General features: G+C 36.5%; 1 pseudogene; it reads left to right on the forward strand.

The window, feature by feature from the left end:
• Positions 1–14,049, forward strand: part of LOC107742936 (extracellular calcium-sensing receptor-like) — a 25,318-nt pseudogene that overhangs the window by 3,148 nt on the left and 8,121 nt on the right.

Here is a 14,049-nt window from a genome sequence, read left to right on the forward strand (position 1 = left end):
GTCAACTAAATGAATGTAACATGGCAAAGATGAATGCACTTTTGGAAGTTGAATGTAAGGGAAATGTCATTTTGGAATTTCTGTGGTTTAATGTGATGTTGTTCATGTATGTTCATGATTAAATTTTATTTTATTTCTGTAATTAATTGATAGCATTAACAAGATGATCCATTGAATTCTTTTTGGGAGCGATGAATGTATTTTTAGTCCAGTGCCTGCATATAAGATTAGTATTGACCAAGTTCAGAGGCTGTCATATGTGTCAACTTACTATGTTGTGTATTTTCAAAAGTTTCAATATGAAAAATAACTTTTATATTGAAACTCTTTATATATATATATATATATATATATATATATACTTTTTTTGTTACTGGTTCTCTCTGTAAACAAAATCTATAGATGTTCCTAAAGTCTTAAATTGTTTTGTATTAGTTTATGTATTACATGGCAAAAGCTAAACATATATTATACAGATAAAGATGTAAAAAAATAATTTTGTCTTGTTTACATAACTAATGGTCTGTTCACATGGAGGGAAAAAACAGGTACTAAAAAAAGAATTAATTTCTCTTAGTCTCATTCATGCTGTTGTCACATTTGTATTTGTGTTCACACAGATCAGTCATTTTACTACCTATTTTGCTACCTGTGCTTGCCTAAGCAACATAAAAGAGTTTCCTTCTTTCTTCAGAACTATTCCAAGTGATTACTATCAAAGCAGAGCACTGGCCCAGCTGGTGAAACAGTTTGGTTGGACATGGGTGGGAGCCTTAATCAATGACAATGATTATGGTAAAAATGGCATTGCCACATTCATTAAGGCTGCACAAGAGAAGCGAGTCTGTATTGAATACTCAGAAGCTTTTGAAAGCACAGGATCAAAAGTGCCATTAACAAATATTGTAGACACTATCAGAACCTCCACATCTAAGGTAATAATGTCTTTCATGTCACACAGAGAGACTAAGATACTGGTGGATGAGCTATACGGGCAAACTATTACAGGACTACAGTGGATCGGAAGTGATGCCTGGATTACAGATGACTCTTTTGTAGATAGCTAATGCCACACTTTGCTAATTGGATCTATAGGATTCACTGTCCGCAATGCTCAAATACCTGGACTAGGCCCTTTTCTACAAGATGTCAACCCCTCTCAGTTTCCTAAAAGTATGTTTCTCAAATAATTCTGGGAAAAAGTTTTTTTCAGTGCTCACTGGGCCCAAATACAACACAAAGGTCATGCAATGGTTCAGACCACTTAAAATATGTCAAACATCCTTTTATTGATGTGTCTGATCTGAGATATGCCAATAATGTCTACAAGGCTGTATATGCAATTGCTCATGCGCTGGATAATCTATTGTTATGTAAGCAACAAAAAGGCCCATTTGCTAACGCCACCTGTGCCCAACCAACTACAATACAACCCTGGCAGGTAAAATATCTTCTAAATAGGAAATCTAAATATCTAACTTTAAATATATGTAAACATCCAAGTAAACTGCATGATTCAAACAAAAGATGAATTAATTTATTATTAAATACATTTTTAATCAATGTAGTCACCATATGGTGTTATCAATTTATTAAAAAAAAAATGTTTTGCCATTTTAGATTTTACATTATCTGCAGACTTTGAATTTCACCATGAATGGGGGAGATACACTGTTTTTCGATAGCAAAGGTGACTCCCCTGCGAGATATGAACAGGTAAACTTACAAAAGGTCACAAAAGGCACAATGGAAGTAGTCACAATTGGCTACTATGATGCAACTCAGCCTCGTGGGCAACAGTTTACTATGAACAATGTCAACATCATCTGGGGAGAAGGCCTAAGGACTGTAAGAGTCTCTTTTCAAATGAACTCAACAATCAAAACAAAATCCCCAAGTGCACATGTGATGCAGCGATGCATCATAACGGCACAGACAAACATGTGTAAACATGTGCAAACATGTCACACAGCATATTATTTTTCTATTGTTGTCCAAGTAGATTTCCCCTGGTGTGTGGCAGGTGCCTGTGCCTGTGTGCAGTAAGAGCTGTCCCCTGGGCACTAGGAAAGCGGTGCAGAAAGGATGGCCCATCTGCTGTTTTGACTCTATCCCATGCCCTCCAGGAGAGATAAGTAGCACAACAGGTAATGCTTGTTTAATTGCTATTTTAACACTTGCAGTTCATCAAAAGAGGATCAAATGGAAAAGTTTTACAAACATTTTAATCTAAATGATCGTATAAACTGTCCTAATAACACCATTTAAAACACTTACGTCTATTTTTAAAGGAGTGGTAAATGATCAGTTAATAGTATATGATCAGCTAGAAGAGGCTTGATTGAAATAACAGGCTCATTACTATTGCAATTCAATTTTTCACCCACACCAGATTCATCTGACTGTGTGAAGTGCCCTTTTGGATACTGGTCCAATAGCAGAGGTGATGAGTGTGTCATAAAGACAGTGGAATTCCTGTCATTCACCGAAATCATTGGTATCCTTTTGATGATATTTGGGTTACTTGGGGCATTTCTAACTATGTTCATATTTGTAGTATTTTTTTCACTACAAAGACACACCAATAGTAACAGCCGACAACTCAGAGCTGAGCTTTCTGCTGCTCATCTCATTGACTCTTTGTTTCCTCTGTTCACTTACTTTCATCGGTCGGCCCACTGAGTGGTCCTGTATGTTGCGTCACACAGCGTTTGGGATCACTTTTGTCCTCTGTATCTCTTGTGTTTTGGGGAAAATAATAGTAGTGTTAATGGCTTTCAAAGCTACACTTCCAGGAAGAAATGTCATGAAATGGTTGGGCCTCTTCAACAGAGAATCAGTGTTGCTGGCGTTACTCTTGTACAGGTCCTCATCTGTTTTCTTTGGTTAAAAATATCCCCACCTCTACCATATATGAACATGAGCTATTACAGAGAAAAGATCATCCTAGAATAGAGATTAGGCTCAGCTGTCAGTTTCTGGGCTGTGCTGGGTTATATTGGCTTACTGGCTGTCTTGTGCTTCATTCTGGCTTTTCTAGCTCGGAAGCTGCTTGATAACTTTAATGAAGCCACATTCAACACATTCAGCATGCTCATATTCTGTGCTGTCTGGATTGCCTTTATCCCAGTTTAGCTAAGCACACCTGGGAAGTTTACAGAAGCAGTGGAGATATTTGCCATTTTAGCTTCCAGTTATAGTCTACTGATCTGTATTTTCATTCCAAAATGTTATGTTGTCCTACTAAGACCAGGTGCAAACACACACACACACACACACAAAAACATTTACTAGGAAAAATGCCACATTAACCTGTTCATATGCTATAAAAAGGATGCAGAATAAACATAACATGTAGCTGAATATACAAAAAAAAAGGTCACATCATACATTAAAGGGCTCAGTGAAGACCTGGACAATTTTCAGTCATCCAAGTGAATGCAACAGATATTATCTCCCTCTAGTGGAAATAAAGTAAGGCAACTTTCATCATTCTATCTCTTCTGTTTCACACACTGTAAGTATTTTAAGGCATTATCAGACCTTTATGAGTGAATATGAGAATATGTGATTTTTTATGATAAAGTTATGACAACTTGCGGTCAGTGATAATGACATTGCCACTGCAAATGTTTAACTGCCAAAAGAATGTCATGTCAGCTTCTCAATTATTGTACTGTAACTCAGAAATGCTCTTAACTCTTACTCAATACCGCTGCTCCCTATACGCAGAGTACGCAGTTTGCGTAGGGCACCAACTCCCAGGGGGGCACCATCCCAGTTGCTCAAAAAAAAACAAAAAAACATTTGTTCTATATTAATATTAACATATACATATACGTAAATAAAAATATAAACATGAACATTATAAAAAATGCGTTTTACGGTGAACGCAGTAGACAGGCGAAGCACACGTGCCACGCCATTCCCGCATCCGCACCCGCCTCATGTTTGCAGCTGACTGCAAATGATCATAACTGATGGACAACTATGCTCGGGAAAGGACATCAGTAGTCCGGCGCCGAGATAAGAAAAAGAAAAAAAGCCCAAAATGAAGCCCGTGCATCACTTTTAGGTACATTCATAATCCTGTGAAACTTTTTGGGATTTTGATGTTAATAACATGTTTTAATGTTGGTATAGTGCTACACGTGTATAGTATTTTTTAATGTCGGTAATAATATCACCGCCGCATCTGCCTTAATATTCTCTCAGAGTTTCCATGTTCCTGTACGGAAATTAACCATAATTTTACTACGAATAATAATAATAATAATAATAAAAACATGGTTCTTGTAGCAATGGTAACCACAAATTAACCATGGTTTTGATACTTCAAATCGCTTCAAATAATAATTTACGAAGTATTCAGATAATATTTTTGTGGTAATAAAAACAGACCTAGCGATCGAATGCTTGAGACTATAAAATCAATCAGACAACTATTAGTAGAAGTATTAGTAAAATCATAGCCATATGTGACTGTCTAGCTACAATTGTAATTTGTAAATAATACAATTTAATTACAATTTAGTTATTTACTTTTATATTTTATTAAAGTTCTGTTTTGACCCCTATAGTAGGTGTTTTTTTGTTTTTTTTAACTTCCATAATATTGTGGGGAGGGGGCACAACAATACAATTCTGCTTAGGGCACCCATTTGGCCAGCATTTGGCCTTGCTCTTACTACACTAAACTTTACAAATAAAATGTATACCAAATATAAACCTCTTGTATGCCTCCATTCCCATGGAAGACCTAAATAACACAAAAGGCCATTAAAAAATCAGTTCCCAAACTATCATATTTTGGTGTTTAGGCTAATTATAAAAGGTATAACAACAGCCATAACAACAAATTCAGGACTGGTGGGTACCTTGCCATATGGACTTTGGCAAGGGAACAACAAACAAAAAGCATGCACATCATCTGGCCTACAGAGAGAGAGAAAAATATACATTTATGACCAATTTATAATTAAAATGGCAAGAGACATCAGGGATATTTCAAATTATACAACTTTTGGGTGAGTAGCCCTGTCAAGATAACATCTATTGTCCTGTCAACATCCTCCTGTCCCATTGCTCTTTTTTTTAAAATTATTATTAAAGATATGATTTTCAGAGTAAATTATTTGAAAAACAAATTTAGACATTCACTCGGACTCATTTAGATTAAATTCTATAATTAATGATCATTGGGTGAACTATATCTTTAATCTTTTTATTAATATGGAAACTATTATTATTTTTATACCATCTTGATTAATAAGTCAATCATTCATTGATTTGTTCAAATGGCTGATTCATTCATGAATGAATTAAATGGCTCTCTTTATGAACAGGCCATTGAGTCTTTGGTTCACCTGATTAAAAAAAAAAAAGACGGAAAAATCTGAAGGCCATCCATCACTTTGACAAATTACACTGAGGGTGATGTATTGTAATTTGTAATTGTAATTCCCACCCCTGTCCAGTTGGTGGCGAGTGCGCTCCAGTTTGACAGCAGAGTGCAGGATCATCAGCCTCCAGAACAAAAATTAAATTAAATAAAAATAAAACTGTCACGAGTCTCTTGCTATGCCTTTGATTACGCACAGGCGAGTACACACTAGTAAAGCGAAAGAGATGATCAGTTCAAGTGCGCTGCCACTTCGCTTGATAAGGTGTCTACACTGATCTATCACGCTACATTAAAGAGTGCCAAAACGGTATCTATTGCTTGAATTTCTTAATAAAATGGACAGAACTTGAAGTATGAGACTTTCATATCAAAAGTAACAACGCACAAAGCTTAGCCTATTGTGATTTATTGGATGGGAGGCGCACTATATGTAATGTTCATTCAACTGAAAACAGAATCGATTGGGATTTAAGAATCGATATTGGTTCATAAATATGAGAATCTATTAAAATCGGGAAATCTTTTTTTTTTTAATCCAGCCCTAGCAAATGTTGTTGTTTTTAGTGGTCTCCACTGTCACTGCGGTGATCACTGTGTGATGTTGAACATGAAAAGTGACGCACAGTTCTCTTCATAAATAAATAAATGCATAAGCCTATATACTCGTCCTGTAGGTTCATTATTAAAAATGAAAATGTGAACAAAAATACAAGCAATTAAATGCGTTATTTTAATTAAAATATGAAAATTAATATGACGGGTAATAATAGATTATGACGGATTTTTTACGACCCTGTCCGTTATATATATACACATTAACACATTAATTTAATTAATTAGTTATTGAAAAAAATAATGTATTAAGATTAATATTATTATTATTATTATTATTATTATTTGAAAAATAATAATGTTATTATTTGGTGATTTTTTTTTTTTTGTCCATATAGTGCAGGCCTTCAACAGTTATATTGGGGATTTGCTCTCAATATGGCTCAGATTTTGATATTAAATATAATGCAAAGAAGAGTAATATTATGTTAATTTGGAGTAGGGAGGACTGGCTTTTCTCTGTCTGGTACGGTCCTTAAAGTATGCAAGGAGGTTAAATATTTGAGACATTATATAACTGATGACTTGTCTGATGATAGGGACATTTACAGACAGTGTCGTATGATGTACGCTCAAGTTAATATGCTAATGTGCAAATTTAGTATGTGCTCGGGATTTGTTAAGACTACACTTTTTAGAGCATTTTGTACCCCTATGTATACTGCCCATTTGTGTCGGTGTTATAGAAAGAGTAGCATGTAGAAACTGTGTAGTATATAATGATGGATTGAGGCTGTTAATTAAGGTTCCACGATGGAGCAGTGCAAGCCAAATGTTTGTCAGTGCTGGTGTGCCAACCTGCTCTGCTGTGCTGCGTAATTTGATGTACAAGTGTATGTGTAGGTTATGACTCTGCAAACAGTATAATTTCAATACTGACGAACCCGGTACTTAGTTCAGTCAGATTTTTCTCCAGTATGTGGAACCACTGGCGTTTTAGTCTGTATGTAAATATGTGATGTTGTGGATTTTGTCTGTCTTTTTAACTATTCGTTGCCCATTGTATTGTCTGTGTTTTTGGACCATGTGTGTCCTTAATAAAGTTTTGATGATGATGATGATGATTTATTTATTTGTATTTTTTTTATTTTATTATTATAATTTTTTTTTGTGTCGGTCAAACATCAACATTGAGGTATAAAACAATACAACCCACTGAACTGACTGTACATCTATCCCTTACCATGTAATTTTCACTGGCGATTGAAATGTACCATGTAAGCTCATTAAACCCCTTAATTCAAATGTAAAAATTGTAAATTGTAAAATATTTTGTGTATTTTGTCATTTCATTTTGAATAAAGTTCCTAATGAATCAATTGTTAAATTTATTCAAATTAAAGCAACATGCAGTGCCATCTGAAGATGCGACGGAAATAAATCTAAGATTTTATATATTTCTCAGTAGTTATTGTACTGCTTCAGTTAAACCAAATATCGTCTGAAATAGTGTTTGTGTAAAGTAATGTTTACCTCTGAGAATTGGCCCTTGTGTTTCACATCAGTACCTTCCTCCTGTGTCACTAAAGGAGTGTATAAAGCTAGGACACTACCCTGAACAGGAACTCTAAACCAGCACAGCCTCTGAGATGAGACGAGCCACTGTGGTTCTACTTGCTCTGCTGACAAGAGCACTGAACCCTTGCTGTAGATCACTTAGCCTAAGAGATGCTAATGGACAAAATGAACAAAGTGAGCATTCAGAGAATAGAGCTGTTAATGTTAGCAAAGCTTTGACATTTACTACAAGCCATGTTCTGATAGCATGTCAAGGGTGGGTATGATTTGTTTCAAGTTCATTTCATTTACTCATGTACTTTTTATTTTTATTATCTTTTTAATATTTTGTATTAACAATATGAATCTAATGGCAAGGAAAAAAAACTGATTTTTTTTTTTTTTACATGAAATGTTATTAAGAAAATTATTATGTGATTCCATTGTGCTATGACTGAATAATCATGTGCATTTGGTTTTGGACACAGTGAGTCTATGATCTTCTGTTTGTCTTTTTTCAGCTACTTTGTAGAGAAATGTCATTCTACACACATGGTGATCCTTTCTGTGGAAAAACTTGAAGCGATCAGAGTGCAGGTGGTTTTTTCAAGGTGCCCAGTATTCACCCTTTGTGAAGTCCTAAATGGGCAGGTCCTGGGTACACAGCACAAACTGGAGCTCATCCAGACCATTCTGTACTCACATAAGGTAAGCATTTTAAACACGGATTGCCAGAGTAAATTAATATGAAAGTGTGAAATGTGCAACAACATATTGCAACCAATGCAAAGTTGAAAAGCTTGAAATTAAATGTACACATGATCTTGAAAACCTTTTTTCCCCTTTCTTTTTATGTCTAGGCTTTCAATCAGTCTTCACACACTTGTTTAAATTACTGCCATATGCATCACCTGCTGTTAAAATATATGAACAGTTACAGCTTTTATCTGAAAAATGGATTTTCAGAGAGTGTCTGGACAAATGTACATCACACAATGTGTGAACTGAATTTCAAAGATCACAAAAGAGGAATGAACTGTGTGTGCTTCAAAGTTCACATTTTTTGGGCTGCAGAGGACCAGGTGGATATCACAGATAAACCGTGCATGGGAACTGGGGCCTGGTTTATGCCAGCTAACTTTACTGAAACATATGAGTCTAATCTGTCAAGGCTCACTATGTTTTTACCTGGTGTGAAACTATCTGGGCCAGCAGTCAAAGCTCTCATCGGTACCTTCCCCAGGCAGACAGATGACTGGCCCATACCTTCCTTGGTATGTGTGTGTACTAAGTGCACTATGCGTTGCAAGCTTATACAGTCGCTCCACAGATCTGTGTGTATGATCTCCCTCGTGAATGGAAATGGTGATAGCTGCACTTATAATCCCCGTGCTGAGCTTTATCAGGTACAGATTTCTGTTTCATGAATGTTGTCTCTCCAATGAATCTATAATAGAAGAAAAAGAAGAAATAGAATATTTATACAAATAAATATATATATACTTTATTTTTTAATCAGCAGTTCATATGGCGATGTCAACTGGAGAAACAGAGAGATTTAAACCAAATGGCTAAAAGCTGCTTCAGATCAAATATGCTCACCTGCACATGTGACATGTGGAAGCATAAAGGTGACCTCTGATTTAGTGATTTTGGTTTGCCTATGATGTGTTACTACTATATTTAAGGAGCACATATGCAATAATTAATATTGTTTAATTGGTATGGTATTATAACAACTTGATGTGCTTTCATTTCATTTGTACTTGTAGAAATCAGTCCACTACAATGGCAGATTTGCACTCAACTATTCAGCAGAGGCCTGTTTCACCAGTGGATTTTGAGATTGCTGCTAATCACCGTTTCTCTGTTTTTAATTGGTCAGACTGCAGTTGTGACATATATGAGGCATACTCAAAGATATGTTTTTACCCAAAGAGTCAGGAATTCAAATCTACGTTTCATGCTGCTCATCTCATGGAGCTCTTTCAGTCCGCTTACTGTTGCTGGACAGTCGACTGGTTGTACCTGCAAACTTCACCACACAGCATTTGGGATCACGTTTGTCCTCTGTATCTCCTGTGTTCTAGGGAAAACACTAGTGGTGTTAATGGCCTTCAAGGCTACAATTCCAGGCAGTAATGTTATGAAATGGTTTGCCCGATTGCCACATAGACTCAGTGTTCCTGCCTTTACTGTGACACAGATCTTTCTCTTTGTGTTTTGGTTTTTAATATATTCCCCTTCATTTACCTTGAGTATGAACTGTTACCAAGAAAAGATGACCCTAGAATATGATATGCTCTCTGCAGTTGGTTTCTGTCCTAGATTGGATCACTTGGTGCTCAGCTTTATTCTGACATTTCTTGTATGTAACCTGCCATTTACTATGGCCTGTTACTCAGTGTTGAACATCCATGTAATTATGGGTGTGGCAACAAGAATATCGCTCAGAGCATTATTAAGATAAAGCCAGCCTGGTTGCAGGTAGAATGCAAATATATATGTATATTGAAACTAACCTTTACACTTTATATATATATATAACACGTTGCTCATTTCTTAGATACAAATGTTTAAATTTGAGTGTCAAAAAGTAAAAAAGTGAACAACATTTTTTTTTTCTTTCAAAAAAGCCATCCTAAACAATTGATGTCATGCTTTTCATTGGAGTGTTTTTAAAAATGATCTAATACTACAACATTGCCACTGCATTTTTGAACTACTCAGCTGAAAAAAAAAAAAAAGTATGTATTTTACAAACATGGACCCATATTATAGCAGTCCCCCCTCTGACCCCTAGAAGTCTGTTGCTATCCGCACCTCTACAATCCATCGATAAAACAATATCAAGACAGCCATATGTGCAATAACTCTGGGCAATTGTTTGTTTACTCTTTACACGTTTGTTTACTGTTCAAGCTGATCTACTGCACATGCGTTGAACACGTCCGCTGAGCGGACCACCAGCATACACTTTCAGTAGTATAAATTAGTGCTGTCAATCGATTAAAAACAATTTACTAATTAATCACACATTTTTCTGAAATTGATTGTGATTAATCATGATTAATCCCACCTAACATTAAAGTTTTTAAATATACTTTTATGTTGCAATAATTTCACATTCAATCTTAAAATTAATGTACAAACAACATAAATACAGTATATTTTTTTATATTTGTTTAATGGCATCTTTTTGAATGGGGTGAGTTTAATGGCTATGGAGTGGGGTATCATTTGTCCGTGTTTTACTCCGTCTCGAATCGCGCTCGCAGAAAGCATGGAAAGACTGTACGACATTCACATTACATGATTTGACTGATTTTTACGTAGAAAGGGCGACAGCGCACCACATTAAAATAAATGATCTTTCATGTTTTCATAACCACTGGCCAAATTCAAAAAAGACATGTTCTCTGTGTGTGCAATTGAAGAGCACGTGCTGCGAGCACAGTACCGTTTGACCAGTACCTGGCGCGATTGACAGTCAACACGTGGCTTTTTGACTAGGTTTAAAACAGGGAAAAGTGCACTTTTAGATAAACAAGGCAACATATAATGTAATTAGATAAACAAGGCAACATATACACTTGTGGTGGTAGAAAAACAACGTATTTTAAGACCTGCGGGATTGCTTGTAATAAAGATTTCAATGCAAAAAAATTAATAAATAAAAAAGGCACGATAGTCGTTTGTTTATGCCAGTTGTGAGTTTTAATTTAAAATGTTTGTGATAGCCTACTTTTAACGTAAGAAAAGTAGGCTATATGCTGTTTAAATGTGTTGCCACTTGCTTGACCAACTTATTATACAAACCTAGAAGTCAAATGCATGAATAATACGTTGTTTATATTTATTGAGTTTAAACTAATGTCTATGAAAGATTGTTACTGTACTGTGATAAAAGAGGATCACAATGCTGAAAAAGCTTTTTTCAGTAACAACGTTTGGATTTGAAATCAAAATAATGGATAAATGTTGTGTTTGTGGTGTAAACAGCCGTGGATCAGGAGTGGACTGCAAACGCGTCCTGTGTGAAAGCACAACGAGTCCATGCTGCTTCTGCACCGCATACGTGACACACATGGACCGCATACGCACTGCAGACGGAATATGTGTGAAACAGGCGTTAAACTGAAAAAAAATAATAATCGCTTGCGTTAACACGCTAATTTTGACACCACTAGCTGTCCGCAGCTGTCCGTGTACGCGTTCGAAATGGAATAATCGTCTTTACCTTGATTACAGTCGTCATCCTTTAAAACTTTATCCAGCTGAGAGCTGTAGTTTGCTATCATATGCAGCAGTGGGATGTTTTGAGCCACCGTTCAGTCTGTATTTCACACAGTGCCATAAGAAATGCTGGAGGATCACTGAGCCCCCCTAGTGGGACGCCCCCCAGTTGAGAGCCACTGTATTACAGCCTAGTGTTTACTGTATGTTTAAGTTAATATAAACATATGCGTATAATCTGTGGGGATTTATTTATTATTATTATTATTATTATTATTAATAATAATTCTGTGAATATCTTGTTCAATCATGAAACTATTTGGCACAGGCTAAGTTCTTAATGCAATCTGCAAACAATTACATCATCACACTTAGCACAAGCTGACCCAGATAGCAAAATTCCAGGACCAGATCTGGCCCATACCGCGTGGAATGATGACACTTGCTCCCCGGTCCGCTCCTGTTTGTCAGATTTGGTCCACAAGCAAGCCAAAGGAAGGCCCAGTGTCAGCCATGAATAAACCAAATAATGCAAATAAAGCAGAACTGGCCCAAATCTGGGCCACATTGATTTGAATTCTGGCCCAGATCCAAGACCTTGCTCTGGCCCACATACTGTGTAGAATGAAGACACTTGGGCAGTCCGCTCCTGTTTGCCAAATTTGTGCCACAAGCAAGCCATAGGAAGGCCGCATGACAGCCATGAAAATAAATAAATAAAATAAACCAGAACTGGCCCAAATCTGGGCCACATTTATTTTAATTCTGGCCCAGATGCGGGCACAGATCTAACACCTTGCTCTGGCCCACATACTATGTAGAATGATGGCATTTGGGTGGTACACGCCTGTTTGCCAACTTTGGGCCACAAGCAAGCCATAGGAAGGCTGCATGTCAGTCATTGACAATAAATAAATAAATAAATACAATAAATAAATGAATACAATAAATAAATAAATACAATAAAGCAGAACTGGCCCAAATCTGGGCCACATTTATTTTAAATCTGGCCTAGATCCAACACTTTGCTCCAGTCCACATTCCATGTGGAATAATGGCATTTGGGCAGTCTGGTCCTGTTTGCCAGATTTGGGCCTCAATTTTTTTTACAGGAAAATACAACAAAGTGTATCGTTTACATGTAGCGCATCAATTCTGCATGTTATGTAAGACTCTCGCTCGCTCTCGCTCTTTGCGTGTGTGAGAGAAAGCGACGGCGAGTCGTGCGCCTTCACACTAGAGTTTACGTTACGCCAAATACACAAACACAGGTGCGCTGCGCATCCATTCAAATGAACTGAAAAATATCACAGATCGCTTGACGGAGAGTGAAACTCTGAAGCGCTCAGTCAGTGTTCTGTGAGTGAAAATATATCTGTGCTAATCATATACTCAGCCTCCAACTCACACACTGGCGAGTAAAATCTGAGAATTTATTAGCCATTGGCTAATATTAGACATAATTTAGTCGCCCAGAGTGAAGATTTAGTCGCATATGCGAGTGATTTACTCGCAATGTAGAGGGTTGACATTACTATATTACCGAGCACAATGTAGGCCTATTGTGAATTGTTTTGTCACCATGGTTGCCTGTTTGTTTAAAACCTTTTCTGTGGGACTGAGCCATAATACATGTTAACGAGTTAATAGATGATTCCCCTAAAAATAAAAATGGCATCATATACTCACCTTTATGTCACCCATATGGCTTTCTTTCTTCATTGGTATACAGAAATGTAAATAATGTTAGTGTCAGTCAGCTATTCAGATATTTTTTCCCCACAGAAGAAATTCATAATGGTTTAGAATGACACGAGGAAGGATAAGCTGCAACCCCTGCTAAAATCTTCTTTTTTTTTTCATAAGAGCTTGCATGTCAATACATTATAAATTTTTAAAGTAACCTTCAGGTTCAGTGTAGGCAAACTAATTTGCATTGTTATTACATTGTGTGGTGTGTATTTTCTGAAAACATGTCTTACATCCAATCTGTGGAGACGTGCTGATATCGCGTTTGGTCTCGTTCTGTATTGCGTATCTTGTCAGTGTCTGGCTTGCTTGGCCATTTGTTGTGAAAAAAATAAGGAAAGTGTGTTCAAGCGCCAGCAGAAAACAGTGTAAAGAAATACTCTTGTGTGGAGACGTGCTGATATCGCGTTTGGTCATTTGTTGTGAAAAAATAAGGAAAGTGTGTCCATATGAATAAATTTAGTATTTTGTTAGACGGGTATAAAAAAGCTTAGTTCCCTTTCAAGGGAAATTCGAACTGCGTCCTCTAGGGGTCGCTATGGGGAACGCCT

Source organism: Sinocyclocheilus rhinocerous, unplaced genomic scaffold (assembly GCF_001515625.1).
Source record: "Sinocyclocheilus rhinocerous isolate Xijiao unplaced genomic scaffold, SAMN03320098_v1.1 scaffold1128, whole genome shotgun sequence".
NCBI lineage: Eukaryota > Metazoa > Chordata > Actinopteri > Cypriniformes > Cyprinidae > Sinocyclocheilus > Sinocyclocheilus rhinocerous.